The sequence below is a fragment of the Apteryx mantelli genome, chromosome 18 (genome assembly GCF_036417845.1).
Source record: "Apteryx mantelli isolate bAptMan1 chromosome 18, bAptMan1.hap1, whole genome shotgun sequence".
NCBI lineage: Eukaryota > Metazoa > Chordata > Aves > Apterygiformes > Apterygidae > Apteryx > Apteryx mantelli.
In genome coordinates this window covers 14,311,314-14,329,600 of record NC_089995.1, presented here as the reverse complement: position 1 = coordinate 14,329,600, position 18,287 = coordinate 14,311,314, and the positions used below count along the sequence as shown (strand labels likewise).

The 18,287-nt window shown below is 38.5% G+C and overlaps 1 long non-coding RNA gene across 2 annotated transcripts; it reads left to right on the top strand.

The window, feature by feature from the left end:
• Positions 1-125: 125 nt before the first annotated feature.
• LOC106492814 (uncharacterized) lies at positions 126-16,616 on the top strand. 2 transcript variants are annotated; one of them, XR_001294054.2, is made up of 6 exons: positions 126-186; positions 4,371-4,539; positions 4,875-5,059; positions 11,913-11,991; positions 12,894-13,022; positions 16,416-16,616. It is a non-coding gene; the product is annotated as an uncharacterized lncRNA (long non-coding RNA). The 2 variants fall into 2 exon arrangements; XR_001294053.2 differs by lacking the exons at positions 12,894-13,022; positions 16,416-16,616 and having other exon boundaries at positions 11,913-12,448.
• Positions 16,617-18,287: the final 1,671 nt, after the last annotated feature.

The following is an 18,287-nucleotide window of genomic DNA, read 5'->3' as shown; positions in this document are numbered from 1 at the left end:
CCGCGCATCCCCTGCGGAAGCGGGAACAAACCCCCTTTGTCAGCGCCGGCGCCCAGCGCGCTTCATCACTTCCAAGCCATCCGCTCCCATTGTTCTCGGCAGGATCCTGGAGGGGTAGATCGCCCGGGTGATAAAAACACCGGGCTGTGACTCAGATCTGTGCTGCGGATCGGGAGCGTCGTGTGGGTTGGTTTTTGTTTTGTTTTTGCTGGACTCTGCCATTGATTTCCCAGGTGAAATCAAGTCATCAGTTCACTAATGCTTGCTTTTCCCCGGTCAGTTACAGGCGCTTCTTTGCCGGACAAATCTACTTAAGGTTTAAAATTTAAGGTGAAACGGGTTCTTACTCTGTGCAATACTTGTCACTTGTGCCTGGGACAGTACTCCCGTATTGCTATTGTAATATAAGATAACTGTGTTTAAGGGTTAAGGAAATTGCTTTATCTTTTCTTACAGCAGTGAGTGTGTTATAGCATGTTATAGGGAACAGATATTTGTAGATAGCACATGGGCAAAGGTTAGCAAACTTCACTGTGAATACTTTAAATCAAAGGAGGATCTTTTATTTAAAAATGTTTCAGTACTAACAAAAAGAGTTGCAAACAAATTTACTTTTACTTATTGTGCCAGTTTGGCGTATCTTCTAAGATCTCTTTTGTGAGTAGAAAGCTAGTTACAGAATTGCTCCGATTATGCTGTCCAAAGGCATACCACTGTTCTCCACCACATCACATTCTTTCTCCGGCCCTGCCCCGATTCCAGCTTCTGGTGTGGACTACTCAGTAACAGCACTTAAAAAAAAAAAAAAACTCATTAAAAGGCCCTGCTCTGTCAGTCTGTCAAACCTTGCCTTTGGTTACTTTCTGAAGTCTGTGAGTTTTGTGGCAGAACTTTAGTTTGCCGTATTCCTGGTTAATAACAAAAACATGATGGCTGTCAAAGAGTGGGGTATAACTAGAAAGTTCCTTTTTCTCAAGTTTTACTGAGACCCTTGTTCTCGGTGGAAAGTTAAATTGCTTTTGTTTCACGTAGTTTATGAAAATGATGAGACATTGCAATATCAAATTGAAATATCAGAAGCATTAATCAAGCCTCATCCCCAAAGCCCAGTCGGAGAGGACAAGATTGCAGTAAACTTCTAAGCCTTGTACTCGCTGCGGTGAGGGCAGTTCATGGGGACATAGCTGCAAGTATTTAACTCGGGTATTGACAACATTCCAGCACTGAGACAGAGCTGTGAAAATATTTTGGTAATTTTAGTTCTGCTAATCTTAAATATCTTCACTGTAGTCACTAATGTTCTAATAACTACTCTAGTGGGGAAAAATAGATCCCAGGCAAGTTACTGTCCTTAGCATTGTACTGGAGGTCAGGCTTGATATAGCAAAGCAAGTGCTTACTTACTTTTAAGGGTGAGTAATTGCAGTGAGCTGTAAGATTTAAAAGTGCATGTTTATACGTCTTGCTTTGATGGATTGTGGGTTTGTGTGTACTGGAGTCATGCCCTCGAAGCATGAACAGAGTTATAGTTAGGCATCATAACTATATAGCTGCTGCTGTTTTGAAAGATGTAGTGACAAAATATCTCTCCAAAAAAAGAATGTTTTTGAAGTTAGATCCATTGCCTTATATAAGTGGAAAAATCAGTTGCTTCAAATCAGGAAGTTCGAGGTATTGTACTCTGATACTATTGGCTACAGCACTGATTTTGACAAATGCTTGTGATTGCATTATAACTTATCTGAAAAAGGAAAAATATAGAGATTTATTGTTTAATTACTGTTTAACAGAACTCCCCACAGCAGCCAATAGGAAGTACTCGTTATATGTTGCTGGTGTGATAGGTAATAATGACAGGATTCTAAGTTCTAAATAACGAATTTAGCTTTTTTTCATTGCAACATATTATTTGTTAATAATAATGTAATCCTCGTAATAAGTTAAAAATGAGCATTGTATAACAATTATATTTGTAGGGTGGATAACAAAAAACAATCCATTCAAAGCAGTCGTATATGTTGATTTGCCCAAATTTTCCTAAAAAATATTGTTCTGTTTTTTAAATGACATTTGAAGGCCTCTTCTACAGTGCTTTGCTTTTTCTTCCGTGTGCTGTTTAAACTCTGAAAAGCCAAGGTAGGCCGTATCAGCACTGATACAGAGTGCTGTGTAAACAAAAGAAGTAATAAAATATATTCTGAAATTAGCTATCTGGGTTCAGAAATTAAGAAGGGCAAGGTTTTGGTCAAATGACCTTATTTAAGCTGTAAAAGAAGATAAGACATAAACTCTACGGGAAGAAAGAGAGACTCATCAAAGGAATTAATACTTCTGCGCACTGCGGGCCTGATACTCCTTTACACTGATTATCAAGTTATTTTTCTGTGTCACGTAGTGCCTAATGACTTGAAGGTTTGAGACGCTTTAGGAGTCACAAATCAAGAATGCTGGTTAAGCTGATAGCAATAAATACATTTCAAAAATCCAGGGTCAGTTTTGACTTTGGGTGGTTGTAAAGGATGTCTGGATATCAGTATCAGTTATGTTGAGATGTGATGCAAAATGAGTTGCGTTTTCATACCTTCTAATCTTCCCACCTTCAACATGCTCCCTCCTGCCCTAGTGCGGGAACAGCAGCCGCAGGGCTGGAAGGGCCAGCTACCCTGTCTCCCCACACAGTGGGAATTCGCCTGTGCTAGGACACTTCCCCCCATTTGTAGGGCCACCCAAGCAGCTTAGAGGAAGACAGTCAGCAAGCAGATCTACCCCATCACTGGGTGTAAATATTGTGTATTTGAGAAGAACTTAAAATTGACTGAAGGGAGAGAACATCTTAGAGCTGAGGTCAAGGCTGAAGGAGTCCTGGAATGTGGAGCAGCTGAAAGAGATGATGTTAAGAAAAGCAAGTTCAGATTCCAGATTTTATATTTGAAAACCCTGGACTGCCATTTCAATTAGGAACACAATCTTGGTTTTGTTTAGTAGTTCTTTGCCCCTTGTATTCCCATTTTAATAATACGGTCATGTTGTTGTGAAGCAATTGGAGACCATAGAAGTAATTTCATAACATTTAACCTTCATCGCACAGGTGACTACGGAAAATAGTCGTGAGTTACAAAGAAGTTCCAATTGTGTTTAAATAAGGTTGGTTACTGAGAGGAACCACTTAAAAAGCTAATCTTCTAGGATATATTTATATTAGTAATAAAGCCTATATTTAAAATGTAGGGTAGGGTTTGGGCAGCAATGGGGAAATATTTGGCACTGGTATCTGTTCTTACAGCTTCACAGCAGACCAAGAGCAAAGCCTGATCAATACAGATATGATACTAAGTAAATACATCCAACCTTTTTATTACACTCATACAACATTCATATCTCTTTTCCCATTCTCCTGCTTCTTCAGTAATAACAGTGTTATTTTCTGTTATTGAAAGAAAAGATTATGTAAGGCTGCAAATGTTGTGCATTTAATGGCACGTTCTGCGTCATTCTCACAATGCAAGAAACTTAATAGATGGTAGCTGAAAAAAATGTGCTGAAATCAGTAGTTTCTCAAGAAAACATTATCTTCTGATTATTATTTAAGTTACTTTTTGCTTGGGATCTATATTCAGAAAGCTGAACTTAATCCTGTCTCCCCTCCTTTACAGACAACCCTATTCAGAGTCCTTTGATGTTGGTGGAAAGAATCCCATTGACTTTAGTGGCCTTTGAACCAAATGTAGTAAAAGGGCAACAGAGCATTTTGTATGGGTTGTAATTTGGTAACTCGCTTAAAGGGGGAGAGTTCTGTTACCTATCTCTATTTTCCCCTTCTTTTTATTATTTTTAATATTTATATACCATCAAAAATGATGTAGATAATTGATAAATGCTGAAGAGGACAAATGCCTCTGCTCTGACCAGATTACAGGTTTTTTAGATAAAAGTAAAGCAAAGGAAAGAAGAAACCGTTTGGCTGTTTTTCAGCCTTCATAGCGTAGAGCAATAGCACACATATTTAATGATTCTTGCTTGTTTCAGCTATTGTGAAATTTAGGAAGGAGTTTGCATAAGATAACATATCCTGCTGTTGTAATATACTGGAGACAGAGCTCAGATCTCTGGATAAGGAATGCTGCGCAAACCCTAAGTGTTATTATCACGACCCAGCACTCTCCCCAGCATCTGAACCTGACCTCACTTCCTGGATCCAAACAACCTCAGTCTTTGTGGAGTAACAGGATTTTATAAGAAGAGAATTTACTATGATTGTTACATGAAACAATTCATTTCGTTGAGATTTATCCAGGTTTGGTCATGTTACTGAACAAAGAAAATTCCATATCAAAATATGATGAATCTGAATACTTCTTGTGTTTGTAAAGAATAGGTACTGAGAGCAGCCAGCAAATAAGAAGAAGCTAGAGGCTGACACCAGAGGTGGCTGTCTTGCCAAAAGAATGTGGCACGTTCAAAGACAAGAAAGGCAGAGAGGCAGACATCCCTGGGAGGGACAGCTTGTTTCTGGAGGTGCACTGACAGGATGAAGCAAACGTGAGTACCAAAGCAAATCAACCTGGGCAGACTGTAGGGTGACGGGAGGAGGGAAGGAGTGGTGTGCCCATTTAAGGGTTTGGGCTCTGGCCTGAGTTTCCCTCCTCAGTGGCCTAGCAGGAAACTTGTGGTCAGTTGTTTGTAGTGTGAGAGACTGGGGAAGGCTGTAGTGCTGGAAGGTCCTAGGAGGAAGAGGAGGAGTCAGGCAAATGCAAGGAAGGGGAGATGTAAAGGTAAGCTGGAGGAAGGTGGCTGGAGACTAGGTATGTCCTGAGGACTATGGCTGGCTCTCAGACTACTAGGCAAAAAGTGAAATGTATGTCTTTCTCTGACAGCACTTCCTTGAGAGCTTCCCTTGGTGGAGTGCCCTGAGCTGAAGCCTGCTTGGATGCCTTGGAGGAGGGCATTTTTTGTACTGGTTGGAAAGCCAAAGGACCAGAAACCCCAAATGGACAGCCCTGTTTGGAGCAGCGTCTGCATGGAGAGGTCGTTATCAGGGGTACACTGGACTGCTGAAGGGGTGAGTGTTTGTTGTTGCCATTGCTGTGCTCCTAGGATCTGGATGCAGCAACAGCCTGAAGTATATTGGGGGACTACAGTGATGCCGCTTTTTATGCCTGGACTTGTCCAGTGACATAGCAGCTTTGATGGAATAACAGTTTCATGTTTGTGTTGCCAGCAATGTCTACTGGGTTTTTAACTTAGAGACTGACTTTGCAGAAATGATTGGCTCCTTTGTGTGGTAGCAGTTTCTATTTGCCTAATTAAACAGTTTTTTGGGTTTTTTTTTTCTTAGTGCGACTTAGTGATGTGATGTGCAAGGGTGGACAAGATTATCAACAAACATGCAGCAGTCAGTATACTGTGTGCCAATAATTTATCTACCTACATGAAAACCAAATGATCTGGTCATAACTACCTTTACCCTGTGGCAAATCTGCTGGCCAACTTTGTACTTAATATTATTTATTAAGAGACTGTTTCTGGTGCTGCCTTGTAGTATAGTATATAAGGAAGATAAAAAGTTCTGCTGAAATTACCAGCTACCTATGAAGTTAGTTTATCCCTATTGCAACTTCTTGGTAAGTTTAATTTCAAATACAAGTACAGGTCTCTGACCATCTCTTTTCTGCAGGATCCACAGCTGAGACTCATCAGTCTAGCAACAATCTTGACACCGTGTTTGAATATGTAACCTTTCCTCTCCCCAAGTAACTTATCTCTCACTAAGAAAAGACCTTCAGAGAGAAATAAACAAGTGTCTGCCTGTATGAACTAGTAAAGGGAAAATAAAATGACAAATGAACCTTTATTACTTAAACAGTGTGACATGACAAACTGCAAGTGCTGCTCACACCTAGCCCTCTGAGAGCAGCTTTCTTTGTTGATAAGCTTTAATTGAACCTGAATCTTTAGTTAGTGAACCTAGCTTTGTGATTACATTATATTATGCACTGGCATGATATTATAATCCTCCAAATTTTCTTCAGTTTATTTGTTGAATAGGCAGGATGAAATCACACACATATGTGAGCACAGAGACAAGGCGAAGTTGGGCATCTATGTTGTGAGTGACCTGACTCAGTCATCTGTGAGTATTCAAGTTTGGTGCAGAGGCTGGTAGGTTAAATCATTCTGCTACCTAGAAAGAGCGTCTGCATGGAGAGCAGGAGGCTGTAGCATGAAAGCTGGGGTAACAATTGCAGACTGTCTGGGCAAGTTGTATGGCCTAGGGCTGATGCAGATTTAACTAAATGGGGTTAAGGAAGTTCACGCATTGCCAAAGTATGTGCACTGTGATCTGACCCTTTCGGTAGTGTGTACAGGGTGCACAGGTAATTTTTGCATCATAAAAATCCATTTAGGTGTGTTGTGGGCCTAGCACATCTTCTTATGGCAAAGAGATCTTTGCTGTTCAGATCCAGATTACCAGGTAAATAAAAATACATAACAGATGGCACAGATTTCCAAGGCAGACATAGTTTTGCATTTGATGTCTATGGTCATGTTGTGTATGATCTCATTTGCTGGAAGAACAAAAGTTGGCAGCATCCTTCTGGATGGTTGAAAAGAAGCAGCTCTTTCCAGAAGAGGTCAAAGCCTGCAAAACAAAACATACAGACTTACGAGATGGATGCAAGGCTAGTATAGCAAGGGAATTCTTAATCTATTTACCTGTTCTCATTGACATTACTTTACTTATTCTGGAGGATCTCAACCTCACATCCATTTTAATAACATGTGCCTAGGAATAAGAGCAGTGGAATGCTTCAGGCGCACCAGAAATTTTGTATATTTAAGTCTGTAAACTGTCTTCTCTGTGGGTGGAAGAACAGGATAGGAAGACAGGTAGAAGAGGATTAAGGGCAGCATACAGTCTGCATGTAAATTTTGAATACAACTGATGCAGCTTTTGCTTTTCTCACATTTTCCACAACTGCATTTCTCTCTACCTTGCCAGAATTGGTAAAGCAAGTGCTAGTAAGTCAGATGATGAGAAAAGAGTGGGTGCCAAAAGAATGTTAGTTGCTAGAGAAGAAGAATACTGAGGCATTGACCAAGATAGGAGAGGTAAGATAGTAGTGTTTCAGAAAGAAAATAAAAAAGAGTAAACAGAAATATAATGGAAAAAACAATAGGCAAAGGAAGGGAAAAGAGAAAGTCAATTAACTCCTCTATCATCGAAGTAACTTTTCTTTATAAAGACAGCAAAAGGAAGAAGGAGGAGGAATAAACAAAAGGTAAAAAATTACAGTAGTAGAATTAATGGGGAAAGCAGAGAAAAGGAATGAAGAAACATGATGGGGGAAGAAAATGAGATACTAATCTCTTCCCAAGGGTCGAGTATATTCCTCTTAACAGTCAGCACAACTAGAATTTTGCTTCTGCTTGGTGCCTCTGAGAGCTCCTTTAATGAAAATAGCTAACCAGGCACCAGGCTGTTTAGATTAGTTGATTGTCATTTGAGCTTCCTAGGTATTATGCTATTTCCCTTGCAGAAATCCTTCAGCTGCAAACATTTTCAGGCCATGGTTTTATTACTGTTAAGGATATGGAGAAGAGAGGCAATCTAAAATTATTTCTGAGTACAGTGTTACTTTTTGTAAGTTTTAGAAAATATACTGTGGCAAGCATTGAAAATAGTATTGAGATAACCTAGAATAAAAGGCAAGTTCTCAGAGTAGTTTTATTGATTAAAGGGTTTGGTAAGGAAGGGAATGAAGAAAGACTGGGATCTGTACAACTCTGTTAATAGTCTGTGTGTATTTTTTGTTCACTGAATTTAATTTGTTAACCCAGCATGTTGAATGAGGCTTTGAATAATACATGCAAAGTGGTATATTATTATTAGTAGAATATATTATTATTTTAGTGTGTTGCTGTCCTTAAGAAGTTATGGAGAACAAATAAGATTTCAAAAGCTTGGATGGTGTTAATCTTTGAAAAGGGAAGGGAGTACGAAAGAGAGGATGTAGGACAGTCAGCTGCAACTTCTGTTTCCAGAAGAATCATGGAAACAAACTGTAGAAGTTAGTAAATAAGAAAGTAACAGCCAGTATAAATTAATTGAGAACAAATCATGTCAAACCCATCTAGTTTCTCTCCTTGACAGGCCTTGTGGTTATGGAAAAAGTAGACGATACAGTATATAGTATATTCTAGTGTATTCTATTCTTTTAATCCTGTCTCAGATAAGCAAGGAATTTAGATAACCTCAATGAATGCAAAACTAGTTGGAAAGCAATGCTTGGAGAGGAATTAGCAGTCAAGTGTAAAACTGGGAGAATGTATAAAACAGCATTCTCTGATCAGTTGAGTTCTAATCGGTATTTTAATTGACTTTCACTTACAAAAAAATTATGCTTTAAGCTGTTCTCTAAATGCTGGATATACCTTGCACAACTACCAAGAGCGAATACATCACAGCTGTTAGCAAGGGTTGCCTGTGTGTACATGCATTTGTATTAGCAGAAGAACAGAGTAGTGATCATACTTTTTCCACTCTTAAGGGCAATTGTTTCCATGCATTTTGAGTTTTGAGTAACAGCATTTCACACATTAGAAAGGCCACAATGAAACTTATTGTCCCTGGCTCTGAAATAGTTTGTTGTTGTTGTGGCACTTTTCTATATCATTGGTTTATATTTTCTTAGACTAGGAATAGGTGATTAGGAGTCAGATTTTCTGCTTTTGATGTTTGCACTTTTGCAAGCAAGGATTAACCTTCTGTCTGTACCAGTCAAGTTAGTCTGGCTGCGACTATGTGGTAATGGTATCTAGCTGAAGAGACACAGGACTCTTCTGGATTTTGTTATGAACTGTAAAATCCTTGCCCCCATGATCCCACGTCTATCATTGCCATGGTGGTGATGGGCAGGAAGTCACTGTCTTACTTTAAGATAGCTGTAAAAGACCGATGAAGATTGTTGTTGGCTCCAGTCAAACAGGATAAGATGTTAACTCAGTAATAGCTGGGTCAGTTACTCACTGAATAACTAACCTGATAGATACCTGATCAGATACGGACTCATTCAGATAGCTTTTTGCTGTTAGTTATTTGGCAAAAAGATGCATGAGTTATTAAAAATTGTATTTAATTATTGTGTTAATATATTTTCTTCAAATAGCTTATATTTATGATTCTAAAAATGTATCAGGACCTTTAAATCTGCAGAATGTAATAAAAATGCTAAAAAGGGTTGGCATCAAATATAGTGAGACTTGTAAAATTAAAGTTAGTTAGTTATTCTGTAAACTGGCCACCCAAGAAGATCTAACAGAGAAAGTAAAGTATCAATAAAATCACTAATCTACTGAGTTCTGCCAGTAAAATAAGTCGAGAAAGCAAGATCAGGGAGGAGAAGTTATGAGGAAGCAACACAAATAATGTAACAGATTTACAGTTGTCAGAGGTATTGTTTGTGGTTGCTGTTAGCAAACTGTGAGTATACACAGGCACAGCAGCTATGCCAAATGTCCAGATATTGCAGTTCTCAGTGGGATAAAGGGCATAACACTGTTTAAACTCAGTATGCTTCTCATATGCAGTAAATCCCCCATGATTTTACATTAAAACCATAAGAAGCCTTTTTTGTTTGTTTGTTTTTTTGTTGGGTTGGGTTTTTTTGAATCCTCAGTTGATCCACTCTTAACTGTGTTCTGGTGTTCTGGTACCACTGCGCTTTGCCATTATTGCTTCTCATGTGTATTTTTCCAAAATTTAGAAGTTGGTTTTCTTGATATTCTGGATAGGGTTTTTTTCAGACTAACAGTTCCTGTAATTTCTGAATGTCTTAGAACCCTTTGAGACTGTTGTTCATGAAAAGTTTGGGTCACAGTTCAAACTGTTCTTAAAAAAAAACACTTCTCAGTCCAGCACCACTCAAGGCAATGCCACATCATGCATGATAAATCTGCATTGCACTTTCTGCATATATTCACATCAATGCCTTGGCAGAAACATAGTAAACTTTAATTAAGGGATATGTTATATTTCCAATGCAGAAAAAAAATCTGCTGTAAATTTGTGGTTTTCTATTAAGGTTCAGGTCTAGTTGCCAGCTTTTGGTGAATCCTTTTATTTTATGCACTATTTTATTTTGTTGCTCTATCCTTCCTGACACTCACCGTGACTTCACACATTAATGATCAGTATAAATTGTTTGCAGCTAAAGAACAGACTGTAAGAGCATTGGGCTATAGAGGCCTTCCTGAAAATGACATGAAGCTGTTTTATTTTTAATTTCATTTACTATTTGCTTTGTAATGTCAACTTAAAGGGCCAAACCAAGAGAAGGATGTAATTGCTGGATATGCTGTATGTGCATGAGAAGAAGCAGTTCCTACCTCCTCCATTCTAGTTGTTTGTATTCTTCCTGGTCAAGACTATAGTTTTGGACAGATGTGAAACTGAAGTCACTGATAGATCAGATGGTTTAGAAAAGATTGACTAAAAAAGGAAAATATACTATGAAAAACTTTTGCCTGACATCGAATAGAATAAATAACTCTCAGTGTAACTCTTTGTATACAGAACATGCTCAATATGAGCAGCCTCTAATAATAAGCAAAGCATGTTGAAGCCAAAATGCAATTAAACTCAGAGACTGATCTGTCTGGAAAAGATGGTCTCACCGGGATATGGCCCAGGCTACGCCACGTTACATTGCCTGGGAGGAGAAGGAGAAAAAAAACACATTTGTGGTCCGAGAGCCTATTATAGATGCATTAGGGCTTTTATACAGAAATAAATGGGTAAAGAAAGGATGCAGACTCCAGGCAAAGGCCCAAGTTATTACAATGTCTGTGACAATAATTTCAATGCAGAAGAATGTATCAAAAAAGCATATCTGTGGGGGAAAAACATTTTTAAATAAATAGATTAGACTTATCAGCAAAGTCACATGTAGCTGGAGTTTCTTAAAAACATAAAAACCAGGATGGAAATATTTTCTGGAAAAAGAGAATGAAAACAGATCAGCGGGAAAATTGAAACTTTTTACATTAACTGTCAGACAGCCATCATCTGCTTTTTGATTCCTCAGAAGCAGGGGAGGACACAGCTTTCTGCTGTTGTTTCAGCTTCTTTCCTCTTAGCAAAACTCTGTTTAGTTTGAAAATTCACATCTGTTTTATGCAAACTGCATGAGGATTTTAAACTTCATCTCTAAATGCTGTTAAGCCATCATTTGCTGCAGTCGCAGTACGATTTATAATTGGGAGCATGTACTCCCTTCTTGAATCAGGAACTGAAGCCAGGATTCCCTGTCTCAATAAATCTCTCTGAAATCAGTGAAAAACTGAGTCTCATCGTCTGTTAGCTGAGCTCTTTCAAGGATAACAGTCTGGTGGCTCCTGGTTACTACGTTAGCTCGAAGGGAAGATGAACGTGTACCATCCTGGTACCACATCTGGTACCAAAGGTGCCGGCCCCTAGAGAGGGGACTTTTGTATAGCTTTTTTTTGTTTGTTTTGACTTGGCTATTTGTACTTTGTTTGTTTTTAAAATCTTCCTTACTTCTCTTTCCACAAACTAAGTTAAACCCAAGCAGGCATCCTGTTTAAAAGTAAATAAATAAACAAAAAATCTAGCTATGTAATCAAAACTCAAGTATGTTGCTCATGCAAGTGATCTGAACTAAGTCAGCATGAAAAATCCTGAGTTCTGGTATTTTATGCTCTTGAGATTTAGGTTTTTGATTTTATTACTAGAAGATCTTTTTTGTTTTAGACATTGCTGAAACACGGTTACTTTACAAATCATAGTACCTTTTGAGGTTTATTTTCTAACTTTTCTTCATTGATGCAATCTCCTTATGTTTATGAGATGTGTATTTACTTGTTTGATTTTGTTCTTTCTTTCTGCTTCTCAGGACTACTTAAAAAACTCTTGGGTCTATAAAACATGTCCAGGTTGCTCTATCGTTCAGGACCAGAAGATACAGCAATAGAGTAAGCTAAACCAAACCTTTTAAGCTTAACTCTGATAGAAATTTTCCATTACGATTAGAGATATCACCATCTCTTTCTGGAATTATCTTAAAAGCTGGGTGAGTGGTGCTTAGCCCTGTCTATTTAGGTTATAAGCTGTTTGAGGCAAATTCTCTTGGTCCCTTGTGTGAATGATGCCTCAGTGTTTGGTCTCTAAGTGCAACCGAAATATAAAAAACATAATGGCGACACACTCTACTAAGCTTCAGCTTTGATTCTTAATCATCATTGAAGATAGACTGATGATTTCGGTTTTAGGGAACTATATCTTATATAGGCCCAAAAAATGAACAAAAAGCCCTATCTTATGTAAAACTTTGTGTTCTGTTTCAGTGATATTTGGAATGCTAACTGCATTTTGTTTGAGATGGATGTTTGGAGTTAAAATTCAATGGTCTTACAGAATAAAGGCTCTGTATTTTGGACATTTCAAATGTGTGGTTGGTTTTATTTTCCTCTTAATTTTTGTATGCTAGCTATATTTACATTTTATGCCCAGATGGTTTTCTTTAACGTCTTAGTATAACTTACATGTAACATCTTGCACCACTGTTGTTTTCTTGATTTATGCCTGTGTGTATGAATAGTTTGAAACTTTGTTAGGGCAACTAATGGGGAAACTGCTTTTTTAACACTGTGGATGGCTGTTCTCTATCAACAGAAAACTGGAAACTTGTGGTTTATGTATGAATTGTGAAACAGTAGTATAGTCATGTCATGCTTGTTTTTGGTTTTTGGGCTTTTTTTTTTCCTTTGAAGAAGCCTAAAAACTTTACTACCAGTTTAAAGAGGTTTTTTTCTTAGCACATTGAGTAAGGAGTTGGCATTAAGGATTAAATATGTTATATTTATTTTTCATAAAGGATCATATCCTTCTGTATGTTATAAAATGCTGCAGAAGATGTTAAGGCCTGCATACCTAACACGAAAATGAAACCGATGAGCTGATCCATGCCACGTGAAGTACTCAGTGAAGGAAAATCCAGTGTTAGGTAAGCTAGAAATGTTCACTGAATACATCAAAAATATGCAGATACTGTTTGCTATAATCATTCCTCTATGCATAGCTCTATGTGAAATAAAAGACTACACGGTAAAGAAATATTTATAGTAATTTTAAAAACTGTTCTGCAACCTGACAGGAAATTTGGATGTCCCTTATTGCTAGTAGATAATTCTATTTAGTGAATAAAAGGGTCTGTTTGGCAATGGCAGCCTAAAAAAGTAAGATATATAGAAATTTTCAACATATTCAACTGCACTAGCAATTGAGAATATTCTCAAAACAAAGTAGCACAACAAAGCAAAGGAGAAAAATGCCAGTATTTTTTTTTTATTCCAGGCTTCCTCCTGGGGAGGTCCTGAGGGCTTTTGAGAATGCTTAAAGGTGAAGTAAAATTGTGTATGAGATTACACAGCTGGCACAAAACCATCATAATAAGAAATGATTTCTTCTCAGTTTTGACTGAGTGAGTTATAGAATGGTTCAGCTACAATGACTTGGCAAATATTTTTGTTCTGTTGTTGGACAAAATTGTCTAGTAACATTCACAAACAATGGCATTTACATTTTCTTTCAAAATGTGTGCTATTGCCAGAGCTTCATCTAATCCTAGTTTAGGAGAAAGAAGAGTAGAAAAGCATTCCCTTTGTATAATCTGATTACAATAGAAATTATGGAGAGTACATCAAATTGGTTATTGTAAATGCTCCACCTAAGTACTAGCTGATTACCCTTGCCAATGCATTGAGATCTTTTCAGGAAGGAAGGACTTCTGCACAATCCCAAGGAGATGCAATCTATTAAAGTAATTATTTGTTGCACTGAAAGGTATCTACTTCCTGTCTGAACATCTTGCCATATACATTTACTTGCATCCTATATCCCCTTCAAACAGAGCATGAAGAAAAATATTTTGTTAAATCTCACTATGTTGGGAAGTGCTTGAAGAGGACTATGAAAGTTGCTTTTAGGTATCATTCTGATTCTCTTGAAAGTTAAGTTTTAATTTGACTGTCAGATTGGTAGATGGTAGTGATCATAGCTTGCTTGTAAGTTTGGGGGAAGGCACATAAGGTCAGTAGCAGCAGTAACACTGAAAAACATAAATCTTTCATATTACAACAACTTGAAAGCAGCAGAGTTTTCACAAAAATATGATTTGCAAGCAATCTCATCAATTTAGTAAGCCTGTACTCTACACTCAGACTCACTTTGTCTAAAACATACCGGAACATATCAACTCTACAACCAAATTAAAGCATGATCTGATCTGTGGCTTTGAGTGGGGGAGCAAATCTTACTTTCATTGACTATAGCATTTATTTATGTTTGCAGGAATCATAAAGTCCTGCAGACCATCACTGATAAAGTTTAATGTTTTCTGATTAATCTTCTGTCTTGATTGATTTAGATGATGAAGTCATATTCTTTGAGTCTGACAGAGGACTATTGGGATTCCATTGCTTTTAGGACTTATTTATATTTCTGCTTTTTGGCAGGATAGCTAGGGTTCTACCACAAAAAAAGAGGCTTAGAAACTCTTGGAGCAGTTTATTGCTTTCTGTATTTTTCTATGGAGTTGAGTATGCTTAATGCAGACTTGTGGTCTGTGTTAATAAGTTGTGCTGTTGTATGAAACCTTTGTCTCCCCAATTATGTGAATTCTGCCTGCATTGCATAATTCAGATTTCTCAGTTTTTGGAGGAGGGGAAGGCACCTGTGAATCTGTTTCCGTTCTGTAAGGTGTTTGGCTTTTCATTGGTGCCATGTACAAATAAATAGTTAATAATAAATTCCACTCAGCTCTTTGGGAGAGACTTATCTTGTTGGTCTGGTTTTGCTGTGATGCTCTGGGTGTTCCCAAGAGATATAATGGTTGCACTTGAGGACTGTTAATGTCCTCCTCCTGACACTGCCCTGTGCTGCCGCTGGGAGACGCACTTCACAAACCTATATCTTCCCTAGTGTCTTTGTGCCCATTTTTCAGGCTGTTACTCTGTTGGTTTCAGCACCTGTTCATCAGCTGATCTCCCAAGCCTCTGCCATCTTTCTGCTTTCTTAGCAAAGGGAGTTGACACCAGCAGTTTCTCTTTGGTGATGCTCTCTGCTCTAAAAATGCAGCTCTTCAGGATTAGCTCCCTAAACTGTCTGTGGCTGATTAAGAAGTTCTGCTATCTGAACTTTGCAGCTACACTCAGTCTCCCTCCAGCAGCCCATCGCTGTTAGGCATTCCTGTGTCCTGAATTTCTGTACTCCAGAATGATGTTTCCTCTTTTTGGTTGCTTGGATAACAGATTTGTCCTCTGGCAGATAGCTATCAGAGTCCTTCCTTCAGTATTTTTTCCATAGTGACCCATGTCCCAGCCATTTCCCTCCTCATGTATTTGAATTTCAAAATAAGGAAGCAACAAGTTCATTAAAATTCTGCCTGCCTGAGTCCCCTTGCTGCTTTTTCTTAATTCTCTCAAGCATATTAGCTTGGTCAGCGAAGATGGACTTGGTGAATTAGGTACTTTGTGAGTAGACCAAAATCGTACTCATGCCTGAAATATTGCACTTTACCAGTCCTCGAGGGTTATGTTGCAGGTAGTCAGATGCCACAGCTGTTTATTAAGTGCTTTGAAATGCTTTTTTGTTGTCACTTGTAGAAGCTTCTCAGCCAGGCTTATCGGCTTGGTTGCAGCTCCGTATAAGCATGACTGGAATCTGGATTGGTTTACTTCAGCCGACTCAATATATCTATTCTGATCTTCTGCATTTGCAATATTAACTCTAGATAAAAGAGTTTAGACAGAGCCAGTTTAGTACTTCCTGAACTCACAAGTATGTAGACATGTCCTCCCAGCACGAAAATGGAGGTTTTGGAGCAAAGAGGATTGAGGAGAATAGAATGAAAGGCATGACTGATGGAATGAGAAATAAACATGTTCCTGAAAAGCTCTCCAAGAAGATGCAGTACTTCCTGGGACATGCTAGTTGAGGAAAAACTTGCTAAATTTTGTGTTTGTTTTTAGCAAGTATACATGTTTTGGCTGTCTCCAATTAAGCTACTTTATTTGAATATCAAATCTCAGATTTTAGAGCATTAGAATACATACGGTGAGACAAAAGAAGAGGAGGTTATAAATATGTTCTGCCACTGCTGTATATTTTTTAGAGATTAATTTCTTATAACTTAAGAAATTAAGCAAAAGTTATAGGCACTAGCTATTTAACTCTTGCGCTTAACTGACTTTTTTGGTTTTCTTATCAGAAGGTTTGAAACAGGGCACATAGCTTGCTACTTTGCTATTGAATCAGTATCTCAGCTGTCATTCATGTAGATTATGGGAAATAACTGAAAGATCAATTCGTGGGTAATTTAAATGTATTCTTTTTCCAGCAAAGTTATCTGACACACTTAAAAAGAGGTAATTCAGCAACCAAGTCAACTGTCTGTTGGAACATTAGCCCTCGGTATTCCCAGAAGAATGTAAAATGAATTCGACTTTTCAAAGGCAAAGATATTTCAAGTGATACAAGCCATGCAAAGAGCTTACAGATAGTCAACTGAATAGTTTTCTATTGACTCAAGCACTCTTATTGTCACGCAGCATGGGACCAAGGGTGATGGAAATATGCATGTGAAGAAGCGTGAAGAAATGGCTGGCTCTCTTTGTATATGTTAGTGGTTTTTTTAGACTTTGCCTTATTGCAACATAGTTACAGTTGCTACAGTCCAATCTGGAAACTTTCCATCAGAAATGCTATTTTGAGTACTGACTTCTAAATGTTTCATAGCTCATTGTTCTGAAATTTGTCATACCTAGAGCTTGGGAGGCCAATTAAATCCCATTTAATTTAGGTGGATTCTTTGCTATAATAGAGACTGGCTTTGTTTTTGTTACATTTTTGGCTTAAGATTTCTATTGATTTCTGAAGCTAGAAACATTATACAGAGCTATAAAGGTAGGTAGCACAGTCATCTGAATGGCTCAAATAACTCGGCACAGAGTGTGTGTTTTGTATGTAGGCTAAGACATGTATTTCTTTTAATGTTTGGTATTAATCTAACTGCTTCAGCTGAGGTCAGTAATGATGAAATAAAAATACAATGAACACCGTGCTTCTGGAATTCCTACTCATATAATGCTGATGCTAATACATATCATCAAGCTAACTGGCCACCCGCTGCTTCTTTGTTCCACTTAAATGGTATCAGACTTGCATTTTTCAAGTATGTTTTCACAGGATGAGTAAAGTATCTCTCTTGCTTGGCATGTGAAGCCCAACCATATCTTGGAGAAATTCCTGGACACATGAAGGTGAAGAAGGTGATTGGGAATAGCTAGCATGGATTCCTTGCCTTCTGTGGTAAAATGACTCGATCTGTGGATGAGGGGAGAGCTGTGGATATTGTTTAACTTAACTTTAGCAAGGCTTTTGACATGGCCTCCCACAGCATCCTTGTATCCAGTTTGGGATGTTAGTCTAGACTGATGGAATACTAGATGGATGGAAAAACTGACTGGATTGTTAGGCTCGGAGGGTACTGGTTAATGGTTTGTACTCTACCTGGAGTCCAGTTACCACTAGAGTTCCTGAGTCTATTCTGGGCCCTGTCTGTTTAATAACCTGTTTAATATCTTTGTCAATGACCTGGAAGAGGAAATGGAAAGCACTTCCATTAAGTTTGCAGATGACATCAAATAGGAGGGAGCAGTCAATACACTTGAAGGCAGGGCTGCCATCTGGAGAACCTAGCTAGCCTGGAGGAATGGACTGACCAGAACCTCACAAAATTCAGGAAGGACAAATGCAGAGTTCTGCACCTGGGATGGACTAATGCCATCAGTGGTACCGGCTGGATAGCAGGTCTTCTGAACAGGACTGGGGATTCTGGTGGGCTATACATGAGCCAGTAGTGTGCCCTGGCAGCAAGGAAGGCAGGATCCTGGGCTGCATAGGCATGTAGATTGAGGAAGTGATTATTACTCAGTCCTTGTTAGACCACATCTAGATTACTGTGTCCAGTTTTGGGCCCCCCTATACAAGAAAGATGATAAACTTCAGCAAGTTTAGTGGAGGGCCACCAAGATCATCTGGAGACTGGAGCACATCATTTGCGAGGAGAGGCTGAGGCAAAGTTCAGTCTGGAGAAGAGAAGGCTTTGGTGGGACCTAATAGCAACCTGTCCATACCAAGTAGATGGAAGCAGGCTCCTTCCTGAGGTGTGTGGCAGGGCAACAAGATGCACTGGCCATAATTTGAAACA